Source organism: Peromyscus leucopus, chromosome 2, assembly GCF_004664715.2.
Source record: "Peromyscus leucopus breed LL Stock chromosome 2, UCI_PerLeu_2.1, whole genome shotgun sequence".
Classification (NCBI taxonomy): domain Eukaryota; kingdom Metazoa; phylum Chordata; class Mammalia; order Rodentia; family Cricetidae; genus Peromyscus; species Peromyscus leucopus.
The window spans coordinates 76131359-76150375 of NC_051064.1; positions in this window are offsets into that span (position 1 = coordinate 76131359).

A 19017-nucleotide genomic window follows, 5' to 3' on the forward strand; every position below is an offset into this window, starting at 1 on the left:
TAATGCTTAGTAATATTTCTTCTTCCACATTGGCATGTAGTGTGAACACTTTACACACTTTCTTTTGAACTGGGGGCATGGCTCAGTGTTTGAGTACTCCCTGCTCTTCCAGAAATCTGAGCTGATTTCCCAGTACACATGTTGGTGGCTCATGGCTCCTGTAACTTCACTTTCAGAGCATCTAATGCCCTCTTTTTGACTACATGGAGGCTGCATACAAGTGCAACACACACACACACACACACACACACACACATATACACACACACATACCACTTTAAAAAAACATCTTTTGGTGAATAAAACACTTGATCTTAATCATAATTCAATCTATATTTTTCCTCTGATATTTCTTTGGTTGTTTAAAATTCTTTGCCTACTCTCAGTGCTCTCTTGCGATTTTCTTTAAGTCTTTATCTTTTTCTTTTTCCTTTACATTTAGGACAATAATCTGTGGTTTTGAAGCCCCAGGATGGGAAACAAAGGAGCATAAAAAGCACAGATTTAATGTTGTTTTCTTTAGTGTCTCTGTATCCCCAGCAACAAAAAGCACGTTTTCATTTCTTTGTGGATTTTATCCATAGCAGTAAGTTTCTATATCTCTGCAATATAGCCTGTGTTGCTTGCCTGGTGGTTGATCTCTTTGAATCTGCTATACAACAAAGAATAGAGGAAGTTGGGGTGATCACTCTTACAGTCAATATTTCATTTATTTCCATGCCTGTGAACAAGGACAGAGATCCAACTCCTACTACAGAGAGTGCATATAGACATCTTTACACCAATAGAAAAAGAGATGGAATAGTAATACCTGATAGGACACCTTAATGCAAAGGAAAACACAAACCCCCTTAAAGGTGGTGGTCATCCCAGAGTTCTGGGTGCTCATGATCTATCCAAGAAGTCTATAAAACTTGCAAATTAGCTTCATTTTCTTTATGACTTCATTTTCTTCATGACTTTTAAGTCTTTAACTGATGGAGTTAAACTGATGAATACTACAAACCAGTTTCAAATCCTTTCCCGAACTTAATATACTTTTTTTGTTTGTTTGTTTTGTTTTGAACCCTTTTGTCCCAATTAAGAGAACAACATTTCCCCTGACACTGTAATTTCATCCAAACAGTGAACTAGGTAGCAATTCAGGAATTATATTCCCTACTGTTTGGCAAAATATGGGGAAATTAACACTGTGTTGTATGTCTGAGGAATGATAATCTTTTGGAAAGGGATATGCTTGATATCTATAGTAAAATCTACAGTGTGATAATATTGTGTTCCCCAAAATATGGTATACCCTAATAAACATACCTGGGGTCAGAAAACAGAACAGCCACTAGATACAGAGGCCAGAAAATGGTGGCACACACGCCTTTAATTCTATCACGTGGGAAGCAGAGATCCATCCGGATCTCTGTGAGTTTAAAGCCTTACTGGAAAGAGCCAGGCATGGTGACTCACGCATTTAATCCCAGAAAGTGAGCCTTTAATCCCAGGAAGTGATGGCAGAATACAGAAAGGTATATAAGGCATGAGGATGAGGAACTTAGAGCATGGTTAAGCTTTTAGGTTTTTGAGCAGCACAGTTCAGCTGAGAGGCATCCAGTCTGAGGAAATAGGATCAGCTGAGGAACTGGCAAGTTGAGGAAGCTGTGGCTTGTTCTGCTTCTCTGATCTTCCAGCATTCACTCCATTACCTGGCTCCAGGTTTGATTTTATTAATAAGACCTGTTAAGATTTGTGCTATACTACAGATTTCAACAAGCCTCAAGTTTAGCAACTATTGATAGTTAAACTTCTGTTACTTTAACATTCTTGGATTGTGATCTAAATGAAAGCCTCATGCAAATGGTTACAATTCCATTTTCAAAATTGAGAAAAAAATGTATTTGCTTTTTTTTTCCCTGAGAACATATAGCTTTGTCTTTTTCTCATGTATAATTCAGTATAAGGTGTTTGTTCTGATAGCAACCATTGAGTGTAGTCACAAAGACAACTGTGCTTTTTTTTTTTTTTAATCAATTTAACTGTAGGGGTTGTCATCTGGGAAGCATGACTCTCAGCTGAGAAAAACAATTTTCATCAGATTGTACTATATGCAAGTCTTTGGGGCATATCATTAATTAATGATTGATATGGAAGGTCCAGCCCACTGTAGACAGTTCTAGCCCTCTTCAGGTAGTCCTGGTGTATATAAGGAAGAAGCTATGGAGAATAAGCAGGAAAGCAGCATTCCTGTACATTCTCTCTTTCAGTTCTGTGTCTGTTTCTTGAGTTCCTGCTCTGACTTCTTTTCATTGTGGACTGTAAGTTGTATGGTGAAATAAGACACTTACTACCTGAGTTGCTTTGGGTCATGGTGTTTACCACAGTGACAGAAACCCAACTAAGACAATGATCAAGTGGCATTTCTTCCAGAGGTCAGAGTTGTTTCAGTTTTCATTTGATCTTCTTAAGGGCTGATGTAAGTGGTACTCATTTAATCACCCCATGTCTCAATTTCCTCTGAGTAAAATAGAGTTAATAAAGAACCAGTTTATTATTATATATATAAAGATAATTAAATAACTAATCAGAAATTCTCTTAAATAATTATTGCAATCCCAGAAATAGGTTAAAAAATGTAGGTGTTAGAAACTCCTTTGCTTAAATATGTTATACTTCTGTGCTGCATGCTCTGCCTTGGGTTGTATTTTGTTCTGGATCTGGAAATTTTAACTAATGTTGACATGCTATTAAAGCTTAGTGAAGACTCACTAAAGCTTTAATGTCAGAAGAACTCATACTCTGTTTTCTAAAGACAGCCTGTCCCTGTCTAGCATTTACACATTTCTCTTGACTTTAGGCTGTTCTCCCACAGTGGATGTACTAAACTTGAACACATGATGAAAATACTTATTTTTTTAAAATTTTATGTATCTGTGATACATTTTTTAATCTTTTCTCAAAGTCAAAAGTTTTGGGTTAGAAAAATGGATGTTTGCTAATGTAATAATGGAAGAGACAGAGGAATGAGTTTCCACAGAAAGACTTTGCCTCTGCCCTTTCTTTATATCAACACTCCCTGCTGCCAAAACTCAGAAAGTCTACAAGTGAAGAAGAAATAGGAATCTGCCCTCTCTCTCTCTCTTCCTCCCATCTCCTTTATGGCCCTTTTCTCTGATATATCCCCATCTAAACTTTCTCAAAAATATTTTTATGAAATAAATGTTCAAGGAGTGACTATAGTACAAAGATCTCAAGGATTGTTCTAACTTCTTGCTGACAATGGTGACATGCTGTAAAACTCTAGTGCTATGCCACAATCAGAACACCAACACTGTCATATTAATGCCAGGACACCTGTAATTATTCAGTTCTTATTTATGTCTGATCTCTCTCTCTCTCTCTCTCTCTCTCTCTCTCTCTCTCTCTCTCTCTCTCTCTGTGTGTGTGTGTGTGTGCATGCATGTATGTCTGTGTTTCTGCATGTGCTTCTAATGTGATTAAATCCCATGTATTGATACACATTGCTACCATTTTAGTAAAGAGACATCTACTACTGCTCAGGCATTACAAAGTAACTGCTCCATGCTACTCCTTCATTTTTGCTGCCACACTGAAAGCTAACATTTGCCTGCAGGATGAAGTTCAAACTTCTAAGCCTCATAGTCAAGGCCCATCAAGAAGAATGTAGTTTAAACAGGTAATATTGAGACATTTATTTGGTACTGATATAACTGTAGGCAGAACTTCTGTGATTTCAAAGATTTGTGTGTAAATATAAGCACCTGGTAACCCTGCTCTCATGATGTATGGAAATTTTGGTATAATATTTATGGATTCTTTAATCTCTCAAGCACTCTTTGTTTCTGTGAAACTGGCATTGCAAATTGTCATGCAGACACTTGGAAAATGAGGATTGGCCCATTACTTTTAGACTCACTTATTTCAATTCTAATACCTGCAATGGATAGGCAAAATATACTCACAATAGAGACCACCTTACATAAAGAAGTAGAATTTGAATTCTCCCAAATATTTTTTCAGAGCATTATATTTGGCATAATACAATATTTTCTACAACATTAATCAAAACCCACTATATGAGACATCAGATATATTTTCTTACTATATTACCGCATCAGATGGGATTATAAATAAATGTTTACACTGTCTCTACTGAATGATAAATGAGAGATGGATCACCAAATCCATCTCAGTTTCTAACTTCTAGTGTGTTGCAGGATGTAGCCACTTAACTCCTCATGGTGCCTATATTTAGAGAACTTACATTCTAATGATACTGTTACAACAGTACTGCCAGATTGTCTTTCAATAATGCCCAGTTCAATGTGTTATAAACAAGAAATCTAATTAAATGTTGAATGAATGGGTGCATCTGAACTTGAGTAATTACAGGAACAAACACAGTATATTTTACAAAACATTTGTTTTGTTTCCCTAAATTCCATTTTTAAAAGTTCATAAATTAGTTAGTTTCATAATACACTCTTTGATTTGTAATAGAATCTCGCGGTCAAAGGTTTAGTTCTCTCAGGAACTTTGGAGAATGTCACCTATTTTAGTATTGTATCAACTGCAAATATTTAGCAGTATCATTCCTTATTTTAACTTATACTGAATCTAATTCAAATAGCACAAAATGGAAACATTACTTTTAAAACGTATATTATCAATTAGCATACAGAGAAGAATTTGGGATATTTTTCTGAATAAGAAGTCATGGAGACTTGTACAACCTATAGACAGGAATAGTGCTAAACCAGCGAATTTACAACCCGCGTGGGGAACTTGAGTAGAGGAAATAAACTTCCTATTAGGGGTGTTAAAGTAAACTAGTATTGTTCCCTGTAAACTCAATTGTCCAACAACACAGTTTCAAGGAGGGACATGGACAGTTATATGGGTGTTGCTGACATTTTTCATATACCAAAAAAATTCTATAGGTTGATGTATAGAGAGCAATGAGAAAATATTCACTGAGACAGGCCTTTTGTTTGAAGTGCATGCTGAATTCCAGTAGGCTTTCATTGTTTTAAGACAGATGCTTATGTAATTCAGGCTCTTATGTTTGGTCTTTCAACCAAAGAGACCAAGCTAATGAAAGAAGTACATATCTACCACCTCTATTGTTCCTCTTTTAATATCAGGCCAAGTTTTGAATTCTCTGTCCTCTTTATCACACCTCAGATTGCTACAGCTGTCATGCAGCCTGCTTTGCTGGGTTGCCTTAGTGCATTTTGTACAATAGTTGCTAGCTTTGAAATGGCGTTTGTGCCTCTGTGTTACTAGAACAATGTCTACAATAACAGCTTCCTTTTCTTCTTTGACTCTCTTGATTTTTTGTTTCCTATTTTCAAAAAATGTGGGTGCCATCCCTCACCCCCACATTTTCCCCAGGGTACTCTTGAGTAGAAGCAGCAAGAAAAATTAGAAGGATAGAGGGGAGAGAAAAAGATAGGAAATATAGGATAGCCTTGAGAGGGCCTGGATCCTAATCCATCTAGATCTGACTGTCTCTGCCCTAGGGTTTTTAAAGGAATGCAAATGGGTGGACCTCCTCCAGCACAGCCACACACAGACCATCTCAGACACCTGGTACTCAGGCCTGTGGTCCAGTTATCCTCTTTATGCAGACCTGCTGGGTAAAGCCTAAATGAGCTACAACAACAACAACAACAACAAAAACCTTAAAGGAATCATCTTTTCCTGAATACATTTGCCAAGCCTTGCTGGTTGCATTTGCTTCTACTCTTCCCCATTGCCTAGGACTCACATCTTAACATATCCAGTCAATACTCTTTTATTAAAAAAAAAAAAAAAAAGCTGTCAGAACTGTGGAGATGGATCAGTGTGAAAAACCACTTGCAATACATGGATCAGAAACTGGCTTTAAATTCCCAGAAGCCTTGGAGACACAGGTGGGTATACCACAACTAATCTAAACACTACTACAAGGAGATGAGAGCTGGAGACAGAAGAGTTCTCAGAAACTTGTAGGCAAGCTTGCCAGACATACACAGCCAGAAACATTAGCTCCTGACTCCAAGGGAAAATGTGAAGACAGTTGAAGTTTTCCTCTGACCTCTACACACAGGCTATAGTACACACCCTCATTCACAGACGACAATGTGCTGTATATACATATACTCACCTCAAACCACTTCATACACATAGATATTTTTAAATGACCTCCTATGAAATTTACCTTTATTTATATTCCATCTCTACATTAGCTACTGTCTGATGTTTAGACCCCTTGTTTTATGGACATATTTTAATTGCTGCAAATTGATCATTTTTACACAACCTTTTTACCCTCAGTATCTGTAGCAATTGCATAGCCAACAGACATTACTAAATAACATCAGAATAAAATAAGTGAATATAGGTAAGGCAGTCAGTTGTTAGAACACATGTTAGCCTTATAGCATTGACCTACTTAAAAAAAAAAAAAAAAAAACCTGTGGTAAGCCTCAGTTCCCTTATGTAGGTTGAAGAAAAATAGAATATCCAGATATGAACAAATTGGCATATATATGTTTTCAATACTTCTTACTTTCCTTTCCATTCTTATCTTAATAGCAGAAGCTGTATTATTAAAACTAAGTGGCACAAGAAGAAACAGGAAATAGAGGGTATTATAAAAGAGCAGTGGGCATTGTGTGTATGAGAGCATGTGCACACACGCGTGTGCAGAAAGACATCTCTGCACAAAATGGGAGAAGAAGGTGTCTTTCAGAAGAAAGTGTTTTTATGTAGGCATGCCTTAGACATACCCAAAACAGACCCCTTTTCATCAATGTTATTTCAACTATATGTGTTCACCAATATGAACACTCATTATTGGAACCAACACCAGAAAAATTTCATCAGAATCCCCATCACATCCCATCTCATTACTGAGTGTGCGCTAAGATATTCCACCCACCACATTCCAGGGGGTTGAAAGAAGGAACACAAAATTTCAAGTATTAGAATGGGGCTGTTTTTCAAGTATGCTTAGGGGAGCAGAGAAATCCAATCAGGATTTCACAGACCATTACATCTATGAGATGCAATTGGGTGTTAGGAGAAGGAAAAAGAAAAAGCTCTGCAGTATATGTGTAGCAAATTCTAGTTTAAATAAAATTGCATTTAACCAGTTTCCCTACTACAGGATTTCGCAAAGCCTATAAAGTAATAATGTGTTTTGTGACTCCCTGAGATACTTTTACTAAATATATGTATTTCTATCTTTAGAAACATATTAACCCATGGGAATACACTTGGAACTTTATGTCAGATATGCAGATGCAGAAGATGAATTTTTCCTTCAACTAACAGGTTTCTTGTAACCTTGAGTAAAACACATAACCACCTCAAGTCTCTATATGGATATGTAAACTTAAATTTATTTATACATTGTACCTGTGCCTTCAGTGGCAAGTAGTACTAACCTTTATGTTTCATTGGCCAAATACAAAGTACCAAACTAAAAATAGGTTAAGAACTTAATGTAATGACTTTTAATAATATGGTTCAGAGAAACCAAGAAGTACTATAGTCCTCCCAGAAACATGATGCTACTGATGTCCTTAGTCTCAAGGCATTCTGTGATTAACTTGAATAACAGTTTAGGAATCTGGATTCTTAAATTATAATTAACAAAGTTAACAGTCCACTTAATAGCCCCAGTGGTTTCCATAGTGTTATGTAGTTGAACCACAATAATCTAAAAGGAAGAGACCTGACAGGTATTACTGGATCACATTTCTTTATCAATGCCACCTATTGCCTAAACCCACCATAAGCCACATTATCTCCATGAGAAAAAACAGCCAGTCTTCTGGGCACAGAACAAGCATGGAAAGTGTAGGGAACTTGTCAGTTAATATACACAGTTGGTTCCTTCATAGATAAGACAAAGAAAAGGGTATCTACACAAGTCTTAAGAGAAATTGAGGAGTGAAGTCCTGGAAATGACATTGAAGCCAGCCCTTCTGAGTTTTCCAAAGTGGGGCTCATACTGCTCCATATTGCAGAGGACTTACTCTGATTTGGAGAAATCCCCTATTTAAAAACAGCCCCACTTTGAAGTCTCCCAGCAAGCAGTGAATCTGGGATTTGATAGATCCAGTTATTAAAAGTCCGTACGTCTGAGCAATCTGTTTGCCTGCCTTTTTTGCTGTGCTGGTAATTTTGCAAAAACTGCTGAATCTGCTCTTGCCCTCACAGCAGATTATAGACAGAGTAAAGGATGTCTGTTGGTTGTCTATCACCCTTTAGGAAAATCAGCGAGAACCCTCTCCCTTTTCAGCTACTCCCTACCTTCTCATAGGACACATTCAGCAAAGGAATACGAAGAGAATTATCATTAAGCAGGTAATTGTACTTGTTTGTATTTTCTGTTGATGATGGCAGAAAATAGCTGCATACTTCCAACTCCTTGTTATCTCACTCTGACATAAGCTCTGACTGCAATCTTTGGGCTGCCTGCCATTCTAGAGGGAGGAAATTTCAGTCAGAGACAGCTCTCTGGCCTGTGAGATGAAAGAAGAGAGTGGGTAGTGGGGGAATATGCAGAGATTGATTAAAAAGGGAGCGGCTCTGGAAGAGTGAAATGTATGTATTAAAAGTTAAGGATGGAGAAACAAAGCTAACATGGATATGAAGAGGCAAATTTAAAACAAATGAACAATAGCACAATTCCTCAAAATGAAGCCTGGCTTTTGGTTAGTTGTTGATAGATAAAAGAACAGATAAACTAGATTTTTATTTATATGTACTTTTATTTAGTTATTTTATTTCTGTTTCTATGTAAATTATTATTGGACTACTGAGTACAATTAATTGTGAATTATACCCAACAAGTTTCTCCCATCACCAGCACTGACTAGAATGTTCACCATATGGCAGATCATAAATTTCTCCTTCCCACAGCATAGGCTCACCTCCTCAGATAGCATCAATTCATCCCATTCTTAATTAAACTTGTTCTATTATTGTTTTAAAATACAGAATTACAAAATCGAGAATGTAGAAAACCGATTTAGTCTTGGGAAGATATTTGAAAACTGCAAGCAACCTTGAACAATTTGAAAGGCAAATTTGTCATTAAATAATAAATTAAAAAAAAACTTAACAATAAGGAAAACCTCAGAATACTCTTTGCTGATTCACCTACAGATCTTTCAAAATTCCATGGTATGTAAACATAGTTACTATATAAAATATCAATAGAGGAAAAGAAAATTATGAGTTTAAAGTAAATACCAATACCACAGTCCTTCAAAATAAAAGAAACAAGGTTGAACTCTGTATGTAAACAAACTAGTTAAGGATGTGTTAAAAAAAAAAAAAAAGCAAAGAGGGAATGCCAGTATACTTCAAGTTTAACACATGTTTAATACATTAAAGTCTCTGTCAAATTGTGGTGCCACTGACTTACGTTTTTGATTAAGCATGATGCATAATATCAAGTTTCTTTAGGAAGATACCAAGTCTAAATAAACATTGAGTGAACCGTTTTCATCCAGGAGCCACAATTCCAAAACCTGTTCATTATTCTCTCACCGACTCCCTGACCTCCACCATATGGACATGGCCTCATCTGCTAACTGAAATGACTTTTCTGTCATAATACTGACTTCAATTTGTGGTCTCTGTCAGGCAAATCCTGTTGAATCACTCTTATCTCAACTCTGTCACCATCTACAAGCATAAATGGCAATCAGTCTCAACAATTGCATAGAGATGAGAAAGATGGGATCCTAACACCAGCCTTATCTCATCACAGTTAAGTTGGAGCCTGTACAGTTATGACTGTAGCTTGAATTAAAGCAGTCAAATAGGACAATGTTATGGAAGATAGGACTGGAGAACAATGAGTTCTGTTGCATCTTTCCCCAAATGCCAAGAGACACAACAGAAAAAAGGATAGTTACTATAAAAATTATACAGGATTATGAAGGTAATGATGTATTGCACATTTATGCCTTTTTCCCCTACTCTGTTTTGACACACTTGATCTGAATTCCTCTTCAAATTCAAAATTTTAGATTCATAACTTTACAGCCACTTCTGCATGTAGCATAGTGTATGATGTATCCATCATATGTGCCTATGAAACACTTAAAAGTTCAAGTAGCATCTTTCACCAAATGCAAACAATCCAATATAGATTATGATAAGGCAATTTTACTCCTATTCTTACACTAAAACATCAATTCTTTTGTACTTTTTCTATAAGAACTTAAACATATCATGCATAAAATCACTCATGACAATGACTATAGGTATAGGTAATTTTATACCATAAATTCACTTCTTAATCAATAATCTTGAAATCACATTTACTCAAGATCATTACTTCTTTGATGAGGTTTGGCATTATCATTGTCCTTTGTCTGTGGTCAGAAAAGACACATTTTCTAAACCATGGGCCTTCTTCGCATTAAATGAAACCTTTTTTGGCATAAAAAAGAGTGATAACCAGAATGCAGTACAAAGCTGTGTTCTTATCCTGTGAGCTAAATCATGGTTCTCCCCCAGAACATTGCATGTCAAAATCCTAACATCCATTACCTAGAATGCAACTTTATTTGGAGGCAGATACAGCATTTAAAAAGTTAATAAAGTTTACAGTCATCAAAATGGGGACCTACCCTACATGCCAAGCATCTTTAGAAGAATAATTGGTTGTGGGTATGGGCATAATCAAAAGGTAGGCCTTAGGAGAAGGTCATTGTGGTGGTTTCATTGAGATGTCCTCCATGAATTGAGTATATTTGAATATTTGATCTCCACTTGGTGGATGTTTGGGGGAGCTTAATAGTTTTGTCCTTACCAGAGGAAGTATGTCACTGAATTGGGCTTTGGGTTTTCAAAACGTTTATGGAATTTTGTGTGTCATTTTCTGATTTTGGTTTGTGGATGAGTTATGAGCTCAAACCTGTTCCTGAGCCATGCCTCTCATTGGTTATTATGGACTCTGACCCTCTGAAACCATAAACTTAAACTATTTTTTTCTGTAAGTTGCCTTGGTGATGATGTTTTATCATACAAATAGAAAATTAACCAAGATAGGCAAAGACCACCTATCTTCTAAATAGAGTCTTTATAGCATAAATCTTTCATAAATCAATCATACCATGTTGATCTTACATACAAGGCCTCCAAAACAGTGAGTAAACATACTTTCATGACTTCATACTTCCAATGTGTGGTATATTATTATAGCATTCCTATCACATTTATATATACCAAGCTTCCAAAGATATCTAAAAAGAAAGAGCTATGAAATTCAGACTGCAATTACAGAACTGACACTACATTACTGGGGTACGGAGTCAAGTCATACTAGGAAAAAAATATATGGTCAAGAAAACAGAGTCCATAGATTAGTCTGCTATTGTTATTTTTCTAGATGTTCAAATTACATTATAAATATTTATATTAGTAGCCATATATTTGAGTGCATTCAGACTTGCTCAGAGAAGCGCCTCTCCTCTTAAGTGGGTAGCAGTCAATGTTAAGATGCATAATTATGCAAAGTGATGAGAATAATAGATTGTTTACTTAGTCTGAAATGTAATGTTACTGCCCCCGCCAAACTGCAGGAATGTCACAGAAGAGGAGGAGGAAAGAGTGTAAGAGCTAGAGGATGGAGACAAATGTTGTACAATGGGAACTTCTGGACTTCATAACTATCATATTTATGGACTCACATAAGCTGTATTTACTAATGTGAGATCTGAGCAAGATCAACCCAGCCAAAATTCTGTCATATATGATGGGGGGAGTTTTCTAGGTCCCTTTCTGACTGGGGAGCTAATAGAAGTTGATAACAGATGAGCAGAGGGATAATTTTTATTCTTGTTCTTTTTTAAAATGTATAGATACTGATACAATTGTGATTCTCCAGTTGTTAACTTGTACATCAAACATACATGTTGCTGGAGGGCTTCTCTCCAGGTTCCACCAAACCCCGCAGTCCAACAATCCATATATAAAATAATCACTCAGACGCTTATATTACTTATAAACTATATGGCCGTGGCAGGCTTCTTGCTAACTGTTCTTCTATCTTAAATTAACCCATTTTTTATAAATCTATACCGTGCCACGTGGCTGGTAGCTTACTGGTGTCTTTACATGCTGCTTGTCCTGGCAGTGGCTACAGTGTCTCTCCCTCCTTCTTCCTGTTTCCCCAATTCTCCTCTCTCCTTGTCCTGCCTATACTTCCTGTCTGGTCACTGGCCATCAGTGTTTTATTTATATAGAGCGATATCCACTGCACTTCCCCTTTTCTTTTCTTTTTTTTTTTTTTTAAAGGAAGGCTTTAACTTTAACATGGTAAAATTACATATAACAAAACAATTATCGAGCAAGAATTGCAGTTACAATATTAAAGAAGATGTCCTATCTATCTTATATTTGTGAGTTTAAGGTTTTATATCTAACTTATCTTTTATCATAACTAAGGAAAATTGTAAGTATCTAGTCTTTAACCACATCAAGGACCTCAAAGTGATATAATACTACCTGAGAAATGGGAGAAGGATGCAAGCAACTTTCAGGAGTCTTCCAGGGTAGACAGAGACAGCTGACAGCCTGGATAGTCATCCAAAGTTCTCTTGTAAAGTTGGGGCATTTGTCTTCAGCCCACAGGCCTAGAGTCTCTCATTCACTTTTTTCTGTGTCCTGTAGAATGTCTGGCAGTTTCCTCTGTGAAGCAGGAATCTGAAGGACCATTTTATCAAGCAAAGTTCAGTGGTCACCTTCCTATGGATCCTGTATGTCCAGTTGATCAAGTAGTCTTGGCAAGAACAGTTTCTTGCCCAAATGGCTATTTTTGCCAAGGTGAAGATAAACTCCATATGGAGTGTCTTCACTGCCCATACTCCTCTCTGAAGTAAATTGGTGCTGTCAGGAGTAGACATGTCTCACTGTCCAGAAGGTCTAAATTTTTAAAACATTTTAAATGCCATATTCTGTAGGTCTTTGAAGTGTTTAAAGACTACCTATCTATCTGAAATATATCTATGTATATCTAGAAGACTTAACTAACATGGCTATAAATATGATTATCATAGATGACTAATTATTAATCTATTTCTTAATTATCCATTACAATTTTAAATGAGTTACATAAACATAATACCTCAAACAAGAATAGAAATATATATATATATATATATAATATATATATATATATATATATAACAAATTTAACTTCAAGTTTGTATCAATAAACTAAAATTTATACCAATGTAAAACATTTTTTTTAATTTTACAACACCATTCAGTTCCACATAATAGCCACAGATTCCCCTGCTCTCCCTCCCCCCCGCCCCCTCCCCACGGCCCCAGCCCACCCCCCATTCCCACCTCCTCCAGATCAAGGTCTCCCCTGAGGACCGGGATCGACCTGATAGACTCAGTCCAGGCAGGTCCAGTCCTCCCTCCCAGACCCAGCCAAGCGTCCCTGCATAAGTCCCAGGATTCAAACAGCCAACTCATGCAACGAGCCCAGGACCCGACACCACCGCCCAGATGCCTCCCAAAAAGATCAAGTTAAATCAAGTTAAACCAATGTAAAACATTTTAAACATAAACTAAAATCTATACCAATGTAAAACATTTTAAACAAGTTGTTCTTTAAAAGTAGGTTCATTAATCTACCCTTTTATCTTATCATCTCCATATCTCCTATATATCTATATCATATCCCCTTTTCTTTTTTAGAAAGAGATCACATTTATAATCAACCTGTTTTAAATAAAAATATTGGTTTTTCTCTGTCCCACACCAGAGGGCTCTTCTGATTTGGGACACAAGAATCTTTTAACCATTTTTTTTTTTTAAAAAAGCAATATGTCTGAGTTTAGAAGGGGAGTGAGCCAATTCCACCTCCAAAGTGAGCTTGGTATATTTGGGAATTTGGGCGTAGCATTTCTTACTACTTCTTGCTGGAGGGGGGCGCTGTATCTTATGAGGATGCAAAGAAAATTTTAGGCCTATGGGGTAGTCCATGAGGCTTTATTGTGTGAACCAGTTGCCTTGAAACCGCTCTGGATGTTAGACTATCTGGGCAATGGTGTCTTCGGAGACCTTTCAGGGGGTCTTGGCTGGTGAAACCTGATGTATCTTAATCTGGAACAAATCCATAGCCTCTGGCTTTCTGTGGAAACAAAAGCAGAACCTCTTTTCCAAAGCAAAATATCCTTAAATCCAAAATTTGAAGTCAAGGTACCTTTAAAATATACATATTGGTTTAATTCAACATCTTTTTTGATCAATTTTTTTTTTTTTTTTTTTTTTTCAGTTAAAAATCCCAAAGACAACACAATCCAAATTGTGGCTTTTTTATATTAATTTATCTTTTTTTGTCTCTTTCAAGCCTACGTATATTTTACACACATTGTAAATGATTTTATCTGAATCAGTCTTATTATGAATCTATTGTTTTAAACTGTAGTATTCTAAGACTGAAATGGCGCTGTGGCTGCTGCCTCCGCCCATTTCAGCTTACCAACATGGCGTTTTCCGGCAGTTCTGTGAGTCATCAAGTCTCAGAAATAGTGGGTCTAAGCTTTTATCAAAGCAGTGTGTAGCCCAGAAACCTTTTTTTTTTTTTTTAAATACTAGTAAAGACTAAATCCAACACACAGCGTAAGGTGCCGCTGGCAGACACCTCATTACTGCCATACTGCCTGTCAACTTAAGTGCCAGGAACCCGCCAGTAGTTCAAACCCACGTTTTGAGGTGTCTAGCTGCCCTTGTGAGACATGAAGCAGGAACCTGGTTTTGGCTCTGTTTAGAATTGGTTATTAAATATTCTCAGGTTTAAGGTGGAAACTTGAGCCATTGGGCTCCATTTGTTGCTGGAGGGCTTCTCTCCAGGTTCCACCAAACCCCGCAGTCCAACAATCCAAGTATAAAATAATCATTCAGATGCTTATATTACTTATAAACTGTATGGCCGTGGCAGGCTTATTGCTAACTGTTCTTTTATCTTAAATTAACCCATTTTTATAAATCTATACCTTGCCACGTGGCTGGTGGCTTACTGGCGTCTTTACATGTTGCTTGTCCTGGCGGTGGCTGCAGTGTCTCTCCCTCCTTCTTCCTGTTTCCCCAATTCTCCTCTCTCCTTGTCCTGCCTATACTTCCTGCCTGGTCACTGGCCATCAGTGTTTTATTTATATAGAGCGATATCCACAGCACACACATAAGCAGTACTAATTGAACTGTGTGGGTTATTAAAAAATACACTAAATTAAGAAGAGATTACGTCAGGGAGGGTTGGAAAAAATTGGAGAAGCAAAGAATGGAAGGGTATGTTTCATGTCTTATTATATAGTTGAATGAAAATTTCATAAATAATATTAATATGGAGTTAGTAAAATATCTTTCAAAGATGGTATAGATTGTCCAAGGTCACATAATGCACTGAAAATCCTGAATTTGAAACCAAGTCATCTGATCTCACAGATAATCTAGTGATTTTAGAGATTAGAAATGAAATCTCTCGCATTATTTTCCTGGAAAACATACATGCCAAAAAAAAGTACCTTGCATGCTTAGCATGAGCCCTATAGGTATTCTGTAAAATTTCAACCTGGTTCTGGGATCTGTCATTCATGTTAAGTTCTTTTCACATTTGCCACTACTGTGAGTCACACTCATTTGATGATTTATGGACTATTTCACTGTAATTTAGTTTTCTAATGATTCTAGTCAAGGACCATCTAATGTCTTCTTATAGCATTTGATGTCCTTCACAGAACAAAAAAATTCTATCTACTATTGTGATCTAATATACAAAAAATCATTTGGCAATGATCCATCAAGCCTGGAACCCCTCTCCCTCTACTGTTTATTACCTGTGTGGCTGTGGTTGCCGGCTCCCCACGCTGACCTGACATCACAGTACCTGCCACTATTGGGCCACTGCTTTATTTGCATATCTGCCTACTTCTGTTGATTGTGGGCCTCTGCAATAATAAAAGACAATCCTACATGAATAATCGTGTCTGTTGTATCGTTTATTGCAAGTAAGGGAGAGAAGGAAATGATGTGAAGCAGGGAAAGTCATTCAGCTAGAGCCTTTACTAAGGAAGAAATTAGAGGGGTGGACAACTAGCCTATGTGTAAGAGCCTTGAAATCTGGGATAAGAAATTCATAATCTGTTTCTAGTATAAGGAAGGCCCATTAAAGGAACTTAAGGGCCAGATAGGTGATGAGAAAAAGCATTAGAAATAATTATACTCATGAGTTAAGAGAAAAAGAGCTGTCCCCCTTTCCTGCAATGATAGTGGCAACAATGAAGTGAGTCTTATCAAATCTGTGTGGATTGGGTTGTTGTTCTACTATGGATGCTGGCAGAGTTGGCTACCTCTTTGGGTACCATTAATAGACAATTAATATGAGTCTGGCAGAACGTTTCCATATCTGTTCTGGTGATAAGACTTGGAAGTCCAGGTAAGTGGTATCTCTGAATAATAATAATGCCCAAGTGAGGCCCACTATTCCTTGTATAAGCAAGCAAGCAAGCAATGACTCAGACAGTAACTGAAAACCAGACATTTTATATATCATTCCAAAGACCACTGAGGGTAAATACAGTTCTAAAAAATGCCATCCATCATCCATCCAGGCAATTGTCTGCTTTGACAGCTTACAGAGGAACCAAGGACATATTGCTGGGAAACTTGTGGCTGCAGGGGTGAATTTTGTGCTCTGTGGCCTTACAGGTGGGTTTTAGATTGGGACTATCAATCAATTTCTCATCTGCAAAAGTACATTTGTCTAATAATCATTGAAGAGTCTTCCTAACTGGTTAACATTTTTAATATATATGGAATAGATTGTAAAAGCCATCATGAATTAGCTCCAGAGATTTCAAAATTAGTATTTGTAGATCTTATGATTCAAGGTGTGTGCTTTAGTGCCAGCAACCCACCACCTGCTTTAATGAGAACAGCTCCATTATCTCAGCTAATGTATTGAGATACACTGATATATTGGATTAAGTGAGCAGTTTTCTTATTGGGGGGGATACTAAGAATTAGTCTGGTGAGAAAGGAAGTGAAAGACTCAATTTTAATTACTTGTTTGATGTTTAATAAGTACCTTCTACTCTCTCATCACCTATCTGGCCCTTAAGTTCCTTTAATGGGCCTTCCTTATACTAGAAACAGATTATGAATTTCTTATCCCAGATTTCAAGGCTCTTACACATAGGCTAGTTGTCCACCCCTCTAATTTCTTCCTAGTAAAGGCTCTAGCTGAATGACTTACCCTGCTTCACATCATTTCCTTCTCTCCCTTGAAGACACTTGACCCACTTCACCTCTAAGCACATGCATGTGCTGTTTTCTCTACTTGAACACCAATTGTGCTGTCTTTACTTTCATCTTTCTTCCCATCTTATATTAACTGCTACCTGCATCAGAATCTCTTCTGTGACTCCAATATAACATGTCAGGAGCCCGTCTGTTATCCTTCCCACAAGATTGCTTAATACACTAATGGGAATGGATTGTTTCATCGTCTGTCTTTCCTTTTAAACTTTCAGTTTCAAGGGGGCAGAAAATATGCTAATCTTGCTGATGTGGTATCTCCAGAGTGCCCCTTCTAACATCCCAGAAGAGTCAATAAATGCACACATTTTTCAGAATGAATTAATTCGATATTGAGAATGAAGACTAAAGTTAAGGAAGGGACATTCAAGGTTAAGAGCAAGAAGAAACTTTTAGATGGTGGCTATAGATCACCAATGTAAGAGCCAGGTGCTGACAGCCTGGTGATGCTGTCAGCTCAAACAAAAGAGAAGTCAACAATTCAGAGAAGAAATGACAAAGGTAAAGAGAGCCCCATGTTAAAAATCTGGGTTGACATTGTATCTATTGGGTCAAGCACCCCCACTAAACAGCTGAAGAAAGTATACAGACACATCTACCTCAATGTACCTCTGTTATCTTTATTAACCAATATAAGATCACTGCTTACTAGGGCATCTTAAAGACCCCTCAAATACTTGGTAAACACAAAGATCTTTAGTTAAGGAATGTGTAGTAAATGTAATCAGTGGATTGACCAACTGAAATTATTTTTGTGGTCCTATTCTTTTGTGGTCCATATTAGGCATAGTGTTTTGAGTTTGATTAAACACTAGGTAACAATAATGGGTCTGTATAAGCATTGTGGCTCCCTTTTCTTTATGATAGGCCATTCTATGTATGTAAACATATTGATTACTGCATTAGTCAGGATTTTCTAGAGCAGTGGTTCTCAACCTACAGGACCCTTTAACAGCAGTTGACTGAGACCATCAGAAAACACATTAACATTATAATTCATAACAGTAGCAATATTACAGTTATGAAGTAACACTTTTTTTTATGATTGAGGTCATAACAACGTGAGGAACTCTATTAAAGGCCCACAGTATTAGGAAGGTTGAGAACTATGGTGATATTTTATTTGTGCTGAAATGTGATTTTCTTTGTATGTTAATAAATAAAGTTGCCTGGGGATCAGAGCTAATAGCAAGTCATTTAGCAGAAGTCTGGCAGTGGTAGCACATGTCCTTAATCTGATCACATGGAAGGTAGAGTCTTTATGTGCTCAAGGACATAGCCAGCATGGTGACACACTCCTCTAATCTCAGTACCAACCATAGAGACCTGGAGGTCTGTATAGACAGGTAGTGATGAGAATGTCATGTGATTGGGTTTATATCCAATGAGAAGGCAGAACAGAAAAGCAATAAAAAGACAGGACACAGGAAGAAGGTCTCTCTTCCAGAGGAAAGATGGCAACAAGTCATAAGTTAAGGTGGTCTTAGCTCTTGGCTACTGCTCTGATCTCTGGGCTTTTAACTCTGCATTTGGCTCTGTGTTTCTTATTTAATAAGACCATTTAGAATTTCATCTACAGAGAACCACTGCTATAGAGTTACAGAACTTATAGAATGCTTCTCTAAATATATATAGAAAGGGAATTTTTTAGAATGACTTATGGGC